The sequence below is a fragment of the Lonchura striata genome, chromosome Z (genome assembly GCF_050655825.1).
Source record: "Lonchura striata isolate lonStrDom1 chromosome Z, ASM5065582v1, whole genome shotgun sequence".
NCBI classification, from domain to species: Eukaryota; Metazoa; Chordata; class Aves; order Passeriformes; family Estrildidae; genus Lonchura; species Lonchura striata.
In genome coordinates this window covers 62,842,899-62,855,961 of record NC_140740.1, presented here as the reverse complement: position 1 = coordinate 62,855,961, position 13,063 = coordinate 62,842,899, and positions in this window count along the sequence as shown.

Below are 13,063 nucleotides of genomic sequence, written 5' to 3'. Positions count from 1 at the left end.
CAAATGTATCGTCTAATTAACACAGACAACATAAACAGAATAGTGGCATTCCTTAGTGCAGTAAGACAGCCAATTGTTTCCTCTCCCTCCAGTGTGAGAGAGACAAGTGTCGGGAAAGTTAGGAGGAAATGCAGGGAGGAAAGCTTTCTCCATTGCGCTGAAGGGGTTGTGCACCATTTATCAAGCTGACTGCTCTGTCATATCAGTGGAAGGACCCTGGAGAGCCCTGACCATGAGATTGAAGGTTGGTACCAATTTACTGCAACACAAATGCATTGAACAGGAAAGAGAGAGCTTCTAATCTCTTCAATTTTCTTACATTACCCTGAAGGCTAGGGAATTAAATGAAACAGTAGCTGGTGACAACTTTAGAGGATCCTGAATGCATGACAGGAAAAGTACTAAAATAGCTCAATAGTTTTATTTTACACATTATACACTTTATACATTTATACATTTTATTCCTTAATCTTACCACTGCATAAAGAAACAGGTTATGCCTCTTGGATATATGTCTTCTCAAGAAAAGGAGAAAAGCTTACTGAATTCAGTATCTGTCTGGTTCAAAATTGTTAGCAACATTTATAAAAAATAGATTAAAAATATATAAAACCAAACAGAGCCTATCCCAGGGTCTTGTAATTTGCTTTTAGTTCATTGACTTTGGCAAACCTTCATTGCATTTTTGATCTTTAGCAGTGCCAGTCTCTGGAAAATCATTAGAACAGGAGAATTTGTAGTGCCAGTCAGCTCTCATGCCCACTTCATCCAGAGTCCTTACACCAGTCTCTCCAGAAAAGTGTAAGAGATCCAACCCCACACTGTGCCAATAGGAGGAATTCAAGATCTTGTCCAAACACTTTGGCTCAAGAATGCTTTAAATGCCAAATATCCAGACTTATTTTCTGATTGGTCATTTCTCATCTTGCATTAATTGTTGCAATGCTGAATATTTATAGCTATATAAATGTCCATCTCCATCATTAAATCTTGCTTGTTTTTGATACTGCTGAGTGCTGCATGGAATCCTCCTCTCTGAGACTTCCATATTTTTGTGAGTGTTAATTCACAAAAATATGAAAAGAAGGCATTTTGATGCACCATCCTCATCTGCACAGATTTAATTCTTGCTCAAAACACAGAGCACTTTCTTTTACAAAGCCACCCACAGGAACAGCTGTGTTCCAAGTGCTGCTAGCAAGATATAAATAATAATAGTGCTACATGGTTATATATAAATGGGAATAATCTTAAGGCATCCCTATACCTTCAATTTAAAGGATTGCTAAAGGCCATCATTTTCCATTTCCTGGTAGGCTGGGGGATTGGGAGTCACACAATAAAAGGACATACAACAATTATTATAGCATTACCATTTGCAATCCTAGAGCTGAAGGTCAGTGTGGTTTGCTACTGTAATATTTCCAGGGATTTATAACTTGCCTACATGAAATTTTCCTCCAGGTTAATATGTTTTACATGGAGTGTTAATTTAGATACGACTTTTTTTTCAGAATAAAACAACAAGAAAATATTTCACTATAGGTATGAATGCTGTTCCAGTCCTAGGTTGTTTTAAATTTATGCTCTCTTGTAAACATACACATTTTAGACTTCAGAACTCTGCTTTAGAAAGTGAGATCTCATATAAAATAAGTCAAAATGATGTCTGAGTTTTAAAATAAAATGAGAAGTATAACATTGAAATTATAATTCTCAAGTTTTAGAATGCCCTAAATATTTTTGTGTCAATACATGTATGTCATGTATAGATTTTATTAGTCACAAAATTGCACGTCTTAAACATGTAGTTACTCTTTCAACACTTGAAAAAATAATTTTATCTAGACTATAAGGACTAGAGATCTATTATCACATGGAGAACATAGCAGTTCTGCAAGGTAAGTACCAGCTTCCTCCCAAGAGAGCTGCTAAGCATCTGGGCCTCAGAGCAGTAAAGTATTTGAGTGTATGTTTTCCTGGAGAGCCCCTGGCAACTGGGGCAGGGGCTGATGGTCACTATGAATCATTGCCCTACATTGCAAGGGCTTCTGCTGTCACTTGGAAAGATCAGTAGGAAAACTGCTGCCTTCCCAGGTCTGCAGTCTCCCCTCATCTTTACTCCCATTGTTTGTGATGACGCCCAAAAAGTCTCCTTGCTCCCACCCCGTGGCCCACCCAAGTGACCAGCTTTCCCCTTTCCACACAGACACATGTTCATTCCAGGTGCAACTGCAGCCCTTTCAGCTATCTTAGCACCTTCTCAGAATCTCACTGCAAATCAGTTTGAATATTGCAGATTTAAAAGTCTTCTTTAAAGCCAGCTTCTCATGATACTTTTCCTTTCTAAGCTATGTTCCTTCATTAAAAATTAATCAGGCAGATTAAGTAGCTTTTTATCCTCCCACGTCCCACAGTTTTAAGCTTATCTTTTTTGTCATGTACCCCATCTAAAAAAGATTCATCCACACTAGAGTGCTGGTTCTTAGGACCAAGGAACAGGTGACATCTTTTTTTAGCCTTTTTCTAACTTTAACTTTTGTCCCTCCTTCTTTTTCAAGAGAAATTCACTCTTAAAACGATAAACCCAGCCTTTACCAGGCCATGCCTTCACCAGAAAGAACTGGTGTGAGAAGCTTCATGCTATGAATCCCTGGGAGGGAGATACGTCTGTTTTCCACCAGAATCCTTGTGTTCCTTGTACCGGAGAGGTCATTTATAGACCCTCAGAGACTTGGATCTATAAAGGTCTCGTTTTCCTTGTCTCTCTTTTCCTTCACTATTGTAATATTTTTTTTTTTTTTTTTTTGCTTGCATCTTGATCTCTCTTGGATTTGTTTCCAGCATATGTTAACTTACCTAGCATGATTTTCCAGCATCTGTTATACAGGATCTAGCCAATCTCATGCACCTCTGCATAGCTGGGGACAGAACTTCAGAAAGCACTTAAATCTTATCCTGTCTTTTGAAATAATGATCTAATTTATATTTCTTCTTGTTTTCTCCCACCTCTATGAATGACTCCTTTTATGTGTCTTTTACACATTTTTCTTTATTTTGTCAAATTATGTCAAAAAGTATGTCCAAAGGGAAAAATATATAATTTCCATCTGCAATCTCATGAAAACATTAGTTTATCAAACATTTACACTTTTCTCAGCAACTCAGAGTCTTTCCTCATACTAAAATATGCCTGAGACTTTAAGAAGTAGGTTTAAATACTACTGTTTCTAGTTTTAAATCAAAAGGAAATAGATGACAGCAATCCACTAAATTGATTTGCAGTAAGATCGTGTCCCACTCTAGTGGAACTTTTCAGCTCTCTCTCACTGTGTAAAAGCATTTCCTCTTTTAAACTTTCATTCAACGTGAGCTCGAAAGAAACAGTGCTTCCCTTTGTGCCCCTGTAAATGGTAAAACTCTGCAGTACAGAATTACGACAATGAATCTAAAAACTGCTTTTCTTACATTGACTAAATTATTTCCTCTTTGTGAGGAGACTTCTTTGCAAAAGCATGTTAAATCCCCTGTCTAGGCATTTCTTCTCTCCTTAAAAGGTAAATGGCCTTGTGGTGGTTTTTTTTCATTCTCCCATTGGAAGGATTTTCTTTTTGAGTGTTTTCTATTAATCATTACCCACATTGTAAGATCTAATCCTAAGAAGCTTCCAAAAATGACAGAATCTTTTAAAATGCTATCTTTTTGAGCATAAATGCTAAAAGAATCTGTTTTAATGTGAGTGCAGTTCCTGATAGCTGCAGCTGTAATGCCCTTTCAGGTAAGAAATATCATGACATTTCATCTACTGTCATGGTGGCATCTGTGGATGGGAGAGATGACAAAATGCTTCTTTTATTAGGAAGGATAAGAATTAAATTGCTTTCTACAGAAAATGAAATAATGATGAATGAAGTAATTAGCCAATCAGTTTTTATGTTTTGGGTTGTTGAATGTTTGAGGACCACTGTTAAGAAATGATGAAACTAAGTTCTCTGAAGATCTAATCCTGTAGATGCTGGGTTCCACTGTTTTTGGTTTGGTTTTGGCTTTTTTTCCCCTGGGGCATTAATTACAATGTTACAAGGGTATGCTTCTTACTATTTCAGGAGGATATGCTTCTTAGTGTTGCTGAGCAGTAACTGAAGGAAGAGTATTTCACAACCATTTTAGAAAACCTAGAACTGTCTCTTTACTAAAGAATGCTGTCTTATTACTTGTGTATTCAGTAGGGAAAAGGATTTAGATTTTGGGTTCAGTCTTGTTGTGTACTTTCACATGAACACATTTGGTATGGACTACTGTATGCTGAATGAGGCGACAAAAGGTGGAACTGCATCACACATCCATGAAAATTGCTTGACTCTTTTAGCAGATCCTTTCTGTGCAGCCTGACATTTTCAGATTGAACACACCATCAATCTGACTAATTAGGCTGGGCAGAGGGATGAGCTGAGGGCCACAAGGGGCTTCCCATGCCTCAGTCTCTGCAGCTCACTGCACTGTGCTAGGGGAGCAGAGCAATGGGATATGCATCCAGCTAGAGGTCACACAAGTGCACCTGTTCCCCTTGTCATGGTGCAGCACAGAGTTATGACACCAAACTGCTGCAACCCTTTTGTATCACCAGCCCAGTTCCACATCCACCAGTGATGTGGAGCTCTCAGCTGGAATAGGGATAGTACTCCACCATGGGAAGAGGGTAGGCTCATAGGATGGGGCAGGATGTGTCATCACAGCATATAATTGTTTAATGGTACTGCTGGTGGCTGTCTTCTCTCCCTTTCCTGATCAAGCTCAAACTCGCGAGGATCTGATGGGCATTTGTCATTCAGTCAGGAGTCTGAGCTTTCTAGCAACTTTTTGTAGCCCCTCATAACACTGTCAAAAGCAGTCTTCAGAGACTAAGACTTGGAGGCAGAAGGAAGGTAGATGCATCAGGGAAAGCACCTGAGTGATAAATGGCAACTGCACATAACATAGGCTTGGGCAGCAAGCTGCTGGAGGGAATGTGTGAAACTGCACTGCCATCCGAATGTGTCCAGCTAATGGACCTTAATATGTGTGATGAGTAAGGTTGCTTAAAAACACATAGAGCTTTTACCTCCAGAAATAGGTTTAAATATTTCTGCTGTGATTTATCTCTTTCATAACATATTGGCAACAAGAAGTGCACTAGAAAGTGGGGCACTAAACAGCCACTAAATTGGTAGCTGCATATGTTGTGGTATACAAAAGAAAGTGTTTTGTTTATTCAAATTAACCTATAAGTACACAATTTCACAAAATAAAAGCCAGAAGCTTTGGTAGGATCAGAAGGAGAGAAGGGGACTTTTATACACTAAGAAACCAGACCTATTTCTTATTCCGAGGCTTGATAATTTAAAAAAATGTGACAGCTAAAACCCACTGGCACATGCTGCAAAGAAGGATGTGATAAAATAATGCTACTCATCTTCAAGGCTGTCAGTTCAGCAATCAGTACTTCTATTCATCTCCGCGGCCTGCTAACTCAGTGCTACCATGCGATAGATAAACCCTAATCCAAGTGACAGCGTTCAAATCAGAACTGATTTGATTGTTCACATATGATACCACAAGACACCAGAAGCCTAAAGAATTTATAAAAATGCCTGGATGTCTCTTGTAGGCACACTTCCCCTCAGAATATCTTGCAGTGTAGGATACACCAGCTCTTAAACCAGGGGTAATTTGTAGGTCATGAAAATGCTTTGGTGGCACAGTCAGTTCTTATCACAGTCTAACTCTAGCAAGAAAAGGGAAAGCTCAAAAATAAAATGTGGTTCAGACCTTATGAAACCCACCTATTCTGCTTTCAAGTCTCCCTTGCAGGAAGTGAAATCCTTTTCTTTCTCTGCAGAGACCAGACTTGCTCTTGAAGAGATCAAACATGAATACATTTGTTTCCATGCATAAAGCAGAGTACATGGGAGAGTGGTTTTATGGTACACACGTCAGTATCCCGAAAGTCATCCTTGCCTCTCAGGATGCAACAGAGCTCCTTTCAACAAAAGCTGCAACAGAGCTACTATTCAAACCTGAGGCAGTAATTGGGATTTTGCAGGCGTTCAGTGGGAACATTACATTTCAGTTCTGAAACATAATTCTGAACAAAGAATTGACGATACTGGTACTTTGTGGAGATTTCAAAGTGTAGTGTGCCTTTATTTTCATACTTTTCACTAGTGTATCCTGAAGTTTTAGGGTAACACTTAGGAGAATAATTGTTCAAGTAGTTCAAGAAGACAATGGCAGTGAAGTAATTGAAAGCAGAATGTGACCTGTAGCTGTTCAAGATCAAGAACAAAAAACTGAACAACTTTTCAAGGGAATTGTCAAAGTGCTTGAATGCAGAGTGAAATTATGGGACTTCAAGAGACAATGGGTTTTCCTCTTGTGTCTGGGTCATTTCACAAAACAAAGGGTAAAGTTCTCTTTGTAAAGTCTTGTGTTAAGGAGAACAGATGTCTCCATTTAACAAGGTACTTAAGCCTGTGTCTAGTTTCAATCTTAAGAAAAATTCTTCACTCTTGTGCTTTAAATACTTAGCTGAACTAGGATCATGAAGCTAAATTGCTCTGCAACCAGACTTTGCATCAATTGTATGGTGACACATACACATTTACACATTATTGTACACATACACATTATCTATCTTTCTATCATTGTTTATTTATTTGTTTGTTTGTTTGTTTATTAGCAAGATTGTGTGGTTCTTATCTTTTTCAATGGATATGAGTGTGAGACAGGCTTTTCTCACATGTTTTATGTAAAGTGGATTGTTTGTCTACTGCATAGTAGTACTACTAGTAGACCAACTACTAGTAGTACTGATAGTACTACTGTATATTTCTATATCTTCTTTTCACATTGATTAAAATATGTAAATGTCTTCTTTTTCTCCCTAAGCTTTTTCCTCTAAGATTTAGAGGTGCATTGAATAATATTTTTCTAATGTTTTCCTCAAGAGAAATGCAATTTGAACTTGTCTGAATTATACTATACTTCTTTTCTTGGTGTTCTGCTTATTCTGTCTTTGGTTCTGCTTTTGTTAGCTGTTGTGGGATAAATGTTAAAAAAAAAAACCAGAGAGAATTCCTGTACTGAAATATTATCAAGTTGTCGTGAGAAAGGAAAAAAATTGTCATGTGCAGTATAGAAAAACATACAGACAGTCTATGTATGTACTTGGTGATGTCAGAGGAATTTCAGCACTTGTTAAATTTCCCAATACACTTCCTGATATACTTACAGTGAGTTTTAGGTATTTAAAAGTCTTTAAAATCTGATCACTTGATTTTATTATAGGTGGTATTTTTGCAGTACTTTAGGCTGTTATAACTATGACTATCTTTATACTACATGTAGGTTCAAATTGGGAATTTACATTGCACTCAAAAATGGAAATCTCTTTTAGCAAGTTTACTTGTTTTGGTGTCACCCTCCTCATCACATTTGAGCAGCATTGGATAGCTGTGGCCTCTATCAAGACAGAGTAGGTTGTCTCAGGTCACATTTCTCTTGCTCTCTCAGTATGAGAAGTTTACAACATATTACTCTGCCCCAGGTTCTGATGTGCTTGGTCCTGAGTCACTAATACATCAGTATTTAACTGTAGAGACTCTCCACTTAGCAAGTGCATAATTAACTCAGTCAGGCAGAGTCTCCAAATCTGGGCAAGAACTGACCCTGCATATACTGAATGATTGCTGCTCAGTACCCACCGACTGGTTCATCCCACTGTACAGGTACACTTGACATGCCAGAAATACTTGATCTTTCCTGGCATCCCTAACACCTGCTATGATTAGTGTTTGTTTTATTGCTAGTGAAGGGATCAACAACTGCTCCCAGGGGCATGATTTTATGATTTTAAAGTCCGTTAGAATAAATAAACAAAAATGAACTGCACCTCTTTATTAATGGTTATTTTGATCAAAACCCTATGTTTTTGCATTTCTAGTTGAGGTTAAAAATTAGCATTAGAGTTTGTGCAGTTTTTGTTTGATTTGATGGTAAGAAAGCTGTAACCTTGCTGAGAGGGTGACAAATTCAGATACAGACAACCAGTACTTGACAGGTTCTATCAGAATACCAAACAAGGGAAGTGTATGTACGCCTGCTACCAGCTGTCACAGTATTGAACAATGAATGTTTGATGAAGCTGACCTGCAAATACACACATCCCTTTGAAAGTGAGCTTTAAGTACTCTCTGTCTGACAAAATAAAAAAGAGGCCTTTGTTGATAATATATATAAATATATATGAAAAAATATTTATTTAGATCTCCCTTTCTAGAGGTACATCAGTAAAATTTGAAGCATAATTCTATTTTTGCTAAATGAGATCTGATGGAGAATTCAAATCATGGTCAAATGGCAGCTGAAGCTGATGGAGCTCTGTCCTTTAATAGCTGAGATTAACTTGGATCATACTGTTTGTACCTTGAAAAGATCTATTATCCCCAAAGAAAATCACAATGAATCTTGCAAATAGTACTATCAAGTGATGTTCTGAAGATTTTTTTTTTTGTTTACTGTAATAGCTGTGTATTTTTGCTACAAGGAAAAACCAAAAAAGATTGAACATAAACCAAAACCAAAGCAACAAAAAACAAATTAAAAAAACCAACCAACCAAACAAACAAACAAAAAAACAAATGAACCAAACAATAAAAAAACTCAAACAAACAAACAAACAAACACATGACAAAGAGCAAGAAAGTGTAGTTAGAATTGTCCAGCTTCAGTAAATACTTTGTGCATTCAAAGGATAGTAACTCTCAGGCTAAGACAACTTTTATCATTAGAATGAAAATTTGCTTGTGAAGACAGTGCAGCAGATCCTGGGTATATTATCCTATCTCATTGCCGTCAAGTGAGGTTCTTTGCTTTGCCCTCTGTTACTGTTGCTTTTACCTTATTGGAGCAAATCCTTTTATGTCTCTGTCCTTATGATTAGAATGCAGGTGCTAATGATATTTTTTAACCTGGAGGAGATTCTAACAAGGGACAGAGTATTTGGTACAAATGACTTCTTGAAATTGTCACACTCCTGATCAACATGGTCAACAATGCTTAGCACTCATTGTTTTGTTTTACCTAGCTACAGCCATGATATAAAATGTACCAACACTTAAAATATGAAGAGTAGCACATAAATTTAAACAAACAAACAAACAAAAAAAATCTTCAAAGGGCACTGATGTTGGGCTGCTTCTGGGCTCCACTGTTTCTTCTTTTCACTAGGAGCTCAGAGTTTGGGCCAGCTGTTCTAGGTATTCTATACTGCTTTGAACCTCATGCTTGTAATTGAGGAAAGCTTCATTTTGTGTGGAAAAAACAGCCAAGGACTGGATCCTAAGTAGACTCAAAAATAGGAGAAAAAGAAAAATATTTATGCCCCAATTTAGGGAAACCAGTATTTACCCATCTAGTTATTTTTGCCTTTATATCCTCCTCTCTGACTCTATCTTCTCTTTGCCAAAAGAAAGAAATTTAGACTTACAGAGTTTAAATTACAAGTGACAGTAGGCAAAGTTTGGAGGAGAACTTCTGTCTTTCGCTAGAGTGGCTGATGTAGTGAGAATAACAGATGAGCCCTTTTGGAAGACAGATCTGCAGCTGGTCTGTTGTTTTTGGTTTTTTTATTTTTTTTCTCAAACATGTCAGTTAGTCTATATAACAGATACAATTTTCCCTTACAGAACTTGTTGTGCTAATAATATTCTCAGACTCTTACAGTTATAACAGTACTAAATCAGTGCTAGAGATGATAACAACCATCTGATTAAAAAATAAATAATCCCATAAAATATAGGCTGTCTGATCCCTCAGCTTTAACGCAAAAAAACCTGCATTTCAAATAAGAACAACAAACCACACAGAGTCACTTGCTTTGTTGCACTTAGTACTGTAGTTTGATGAAATCTTCACAATACAATTTTTCAGAAGATCATTTGACTATTAGAAATGCCCACTCAGTGCCACAATGTGATTCAAAAAATGCCATTTTGGCTTGGCAAAGGCAGTAGTTGAGGACTACTATCTTGAGTTCTGTTTCAAAATTTGAAGGATATTAATATGAATGACTTGCTTTGGTACTAATATCTACGTGTCATTTTCTTGTGAGACCTTTCCTTATCTGCTGAGGCCAGTGTGCAAGTGAGCTGTTAGATATAAATCTGCTGAAATCAATGGTGGTACCTTCTCCTCCTAGGATGCAATTATTTAATATTTACCTGATAAGATGCCTCTTTCTTTGCCTGTTTCTAATGGAAAATGCAATTTTCCCCCCAGTGGTAACAATGAGAAGTTACATATATGCATGAGCATCTGGTTAGAGATAAAATCTGTAGCATGTGAGAGAGAAAAAATTTCTCCTACATCCTGTTCCTATGCAAATATTAACGGATTACGCTGACAAGTGTCAGAGAAAAACTTGTCAAAATTGTTTTACATCAATACCTTTTTTTCTATATCGTAATGAAGGGATAATATATTGCAATAATAAACTTTAGGGGCTTTGATCATACAGACTGCAGGTGGCTAGTAAGGATAAGTGAACTGGCACACTGCCTGGCCTGGCATTTGCTTCAATAGTTCAGTTTTGGCAGCTTTTCTCAGTCTGAGATTACTGTCTCCCCTTCCCACCTCTGATGTAACCTTTAAATAAACGTATGTCAGTGACAGACCAGATATTTGAGTGGAGAACTGAGCTAATATTTTTTTTCTTTCTATAATAGGACCATTCCCAGGTTGTCTATTTTCCCCAGAAGGTGAGAGTCGGCCAGGGTTTTGTTAATATATCCCTTAGATAGATTGAGTGAAATTGATAGATAGATAGATAGATAGATAGATAGATAGATAGATAGATAGATTCCTCAGATGGATTAGAGTGAAATGACACTCAGTGATTGGCATTTATAAATGTATATATGTAGGGTTTATTTTAAAATTACTTGGTTGTAATTGAAAGTAGGTATGTAGCTGTTTTGGTTATTATTATCTATAGTAATATAGCAATATAAAAACATGAAAATATCCCTTAAGAAACAATATAAGGGAAAGAAAGAAAGGAAAAGAAAAGATAAGAGTAGACAGATACCACTGCTTGTGGATTCAGCAACAAGGGTTGATTGTTGCAGCTTAGATGTCTCTTGATTGAAGTGATGGTCTCAGTGTTGACCCCTTGGTTGTGGGGGAAGCCCACAGAACAGAGTTCAATGGGTTATACACATCCAGGTTGAGGTGGGAGTGCCTAACCTCCTTCCCTGATAGCAGGAATCTTTACACTGTCTGATGAAGCACTGTGGAACATGGCAGTCCTCCTATGGAAGGCCCCAGAAATTAGTCTGGGGGAACATCAGGGGTCTTTAATGGTATATGACACCTCCCAAGGCATGACAGCTGCCTCTCACATCAGTGTAGTTGAGCCAGTTATGCCCCATCAGAGGGAATGCCCCAGTACCTTCCTGACATTGTAGGACTGAGTCAGTCATGTAAAGGAGAACTTTAGCAGGATGAAAAACGAGGGTGCAAACCCTGCCCCAGCAAAGCACCCTGCTGGCCCCACAAATGGTCTGTTATGTTGACTAGTTAACTCAAAACATTCCAATCTCTCACACCCTTGTAGTATGATCCCATGTGCATGATAGTACCAGACTGTGTTATTTTCTAAACATATTTTGAGAACACTATTGAGTTGTATAGTAATTTTGGTAATTATATCATATCAGGGATAATCTCTTTTGGCTATGTTGTTTAAAATTCTATCTCACTGGTACTTTGGAGAACAGCAGACCAGTGTAAGTAGCTGACTGCTGTGAGCTACATCTACCTGACTATTGAAATAGACAAAGAGACAAACTGGAAGCACCATGTCCCTGTAGGAGGCAGTGCATAGTCTTGATTGGGTGATGCAGTCTCACCTTGGCTTGCTTTGTAATTCTTCAGGCTGAGACCACACACACCATGCTTGCCTTCTCTGTGGAAAAGCAGAGGTTCTCTGGTTAAGCCACAGCCATTTCTGCAGTAGAGACAATACAATTAACTTCTGATAGAAGAGTGCTGATACTGGTGTCTCACTGGTTAAATGGTATCAGCTCAGGTCAACTTACCTGTGTCTCACCACTGTGCAAGTGAATTATGAATGTGACAAACAGATATCCTTAATTATAATAATAGTAATAGTTAATGTAGATCTATTCAATTAGTAAGTTTTTATATATTATGAAATATAGTTAAAATATTTGCAACTTCTATTAGCAATAATATTCCAAAGATATCTGGCTGTGAAGTGCAACATTCAGATGGATGCAGAATTTTGGAAGAAGATAATTCTGACCTTGCTTCAATATTTTTCCTTTCTTTTTCTTACCTTGTGTGCAACAATCAAATATTTTCATTATCCTTTGAGTAAGATGCTGTGATTTCACAGCACATTAAAAAAAAAGTTTACATTAATCTTCAAAACCTGTCACCTGTCATTTAATTACCTTTCTTTTCTGACTCTGACACTACCTTATTACCAACATTTCTATCTTGCTCATACTTTTCATTATTTTCATCATTTGCTCAACGTCTTTGCTATTCTGAGCCACTTTCACCAATTTTTCTTTCCTTCTCTCCCTTTTTCTTTCAATCCTCTTAACTAAACTCTTTTCTGTCCTTCATCTCCCTGCCCTCTCTCACACTCCCAGAGCTTGGTGCTGGTCCTGTGACTGTGAGATATTTGAAGCTTACATATTTTTGTCCAGCTTGGTGATTTACATTTTGGATAAATTCAGCAGTGCTTTAGAGCTGGACCAGCAGCAGGATAAATGTCATCAGCTGAGCATGCTGACTCAGAAAATGCTGCCAAGCCTCCAGCTTCAGAGGCTTTGCCCTGCTCCCTCAAAGAGGCTGAAATACTGTTCTGATATTCACTGCTCTCACTTCAGTGCCTCATGGTGAGCAGAACAAGCTATTTCCCATTGAAGGCCCTCTAGGACAATAACTGGAGCTCCCCAAGAACCCATGATGCCTCTGTCATTACTTTCATTCA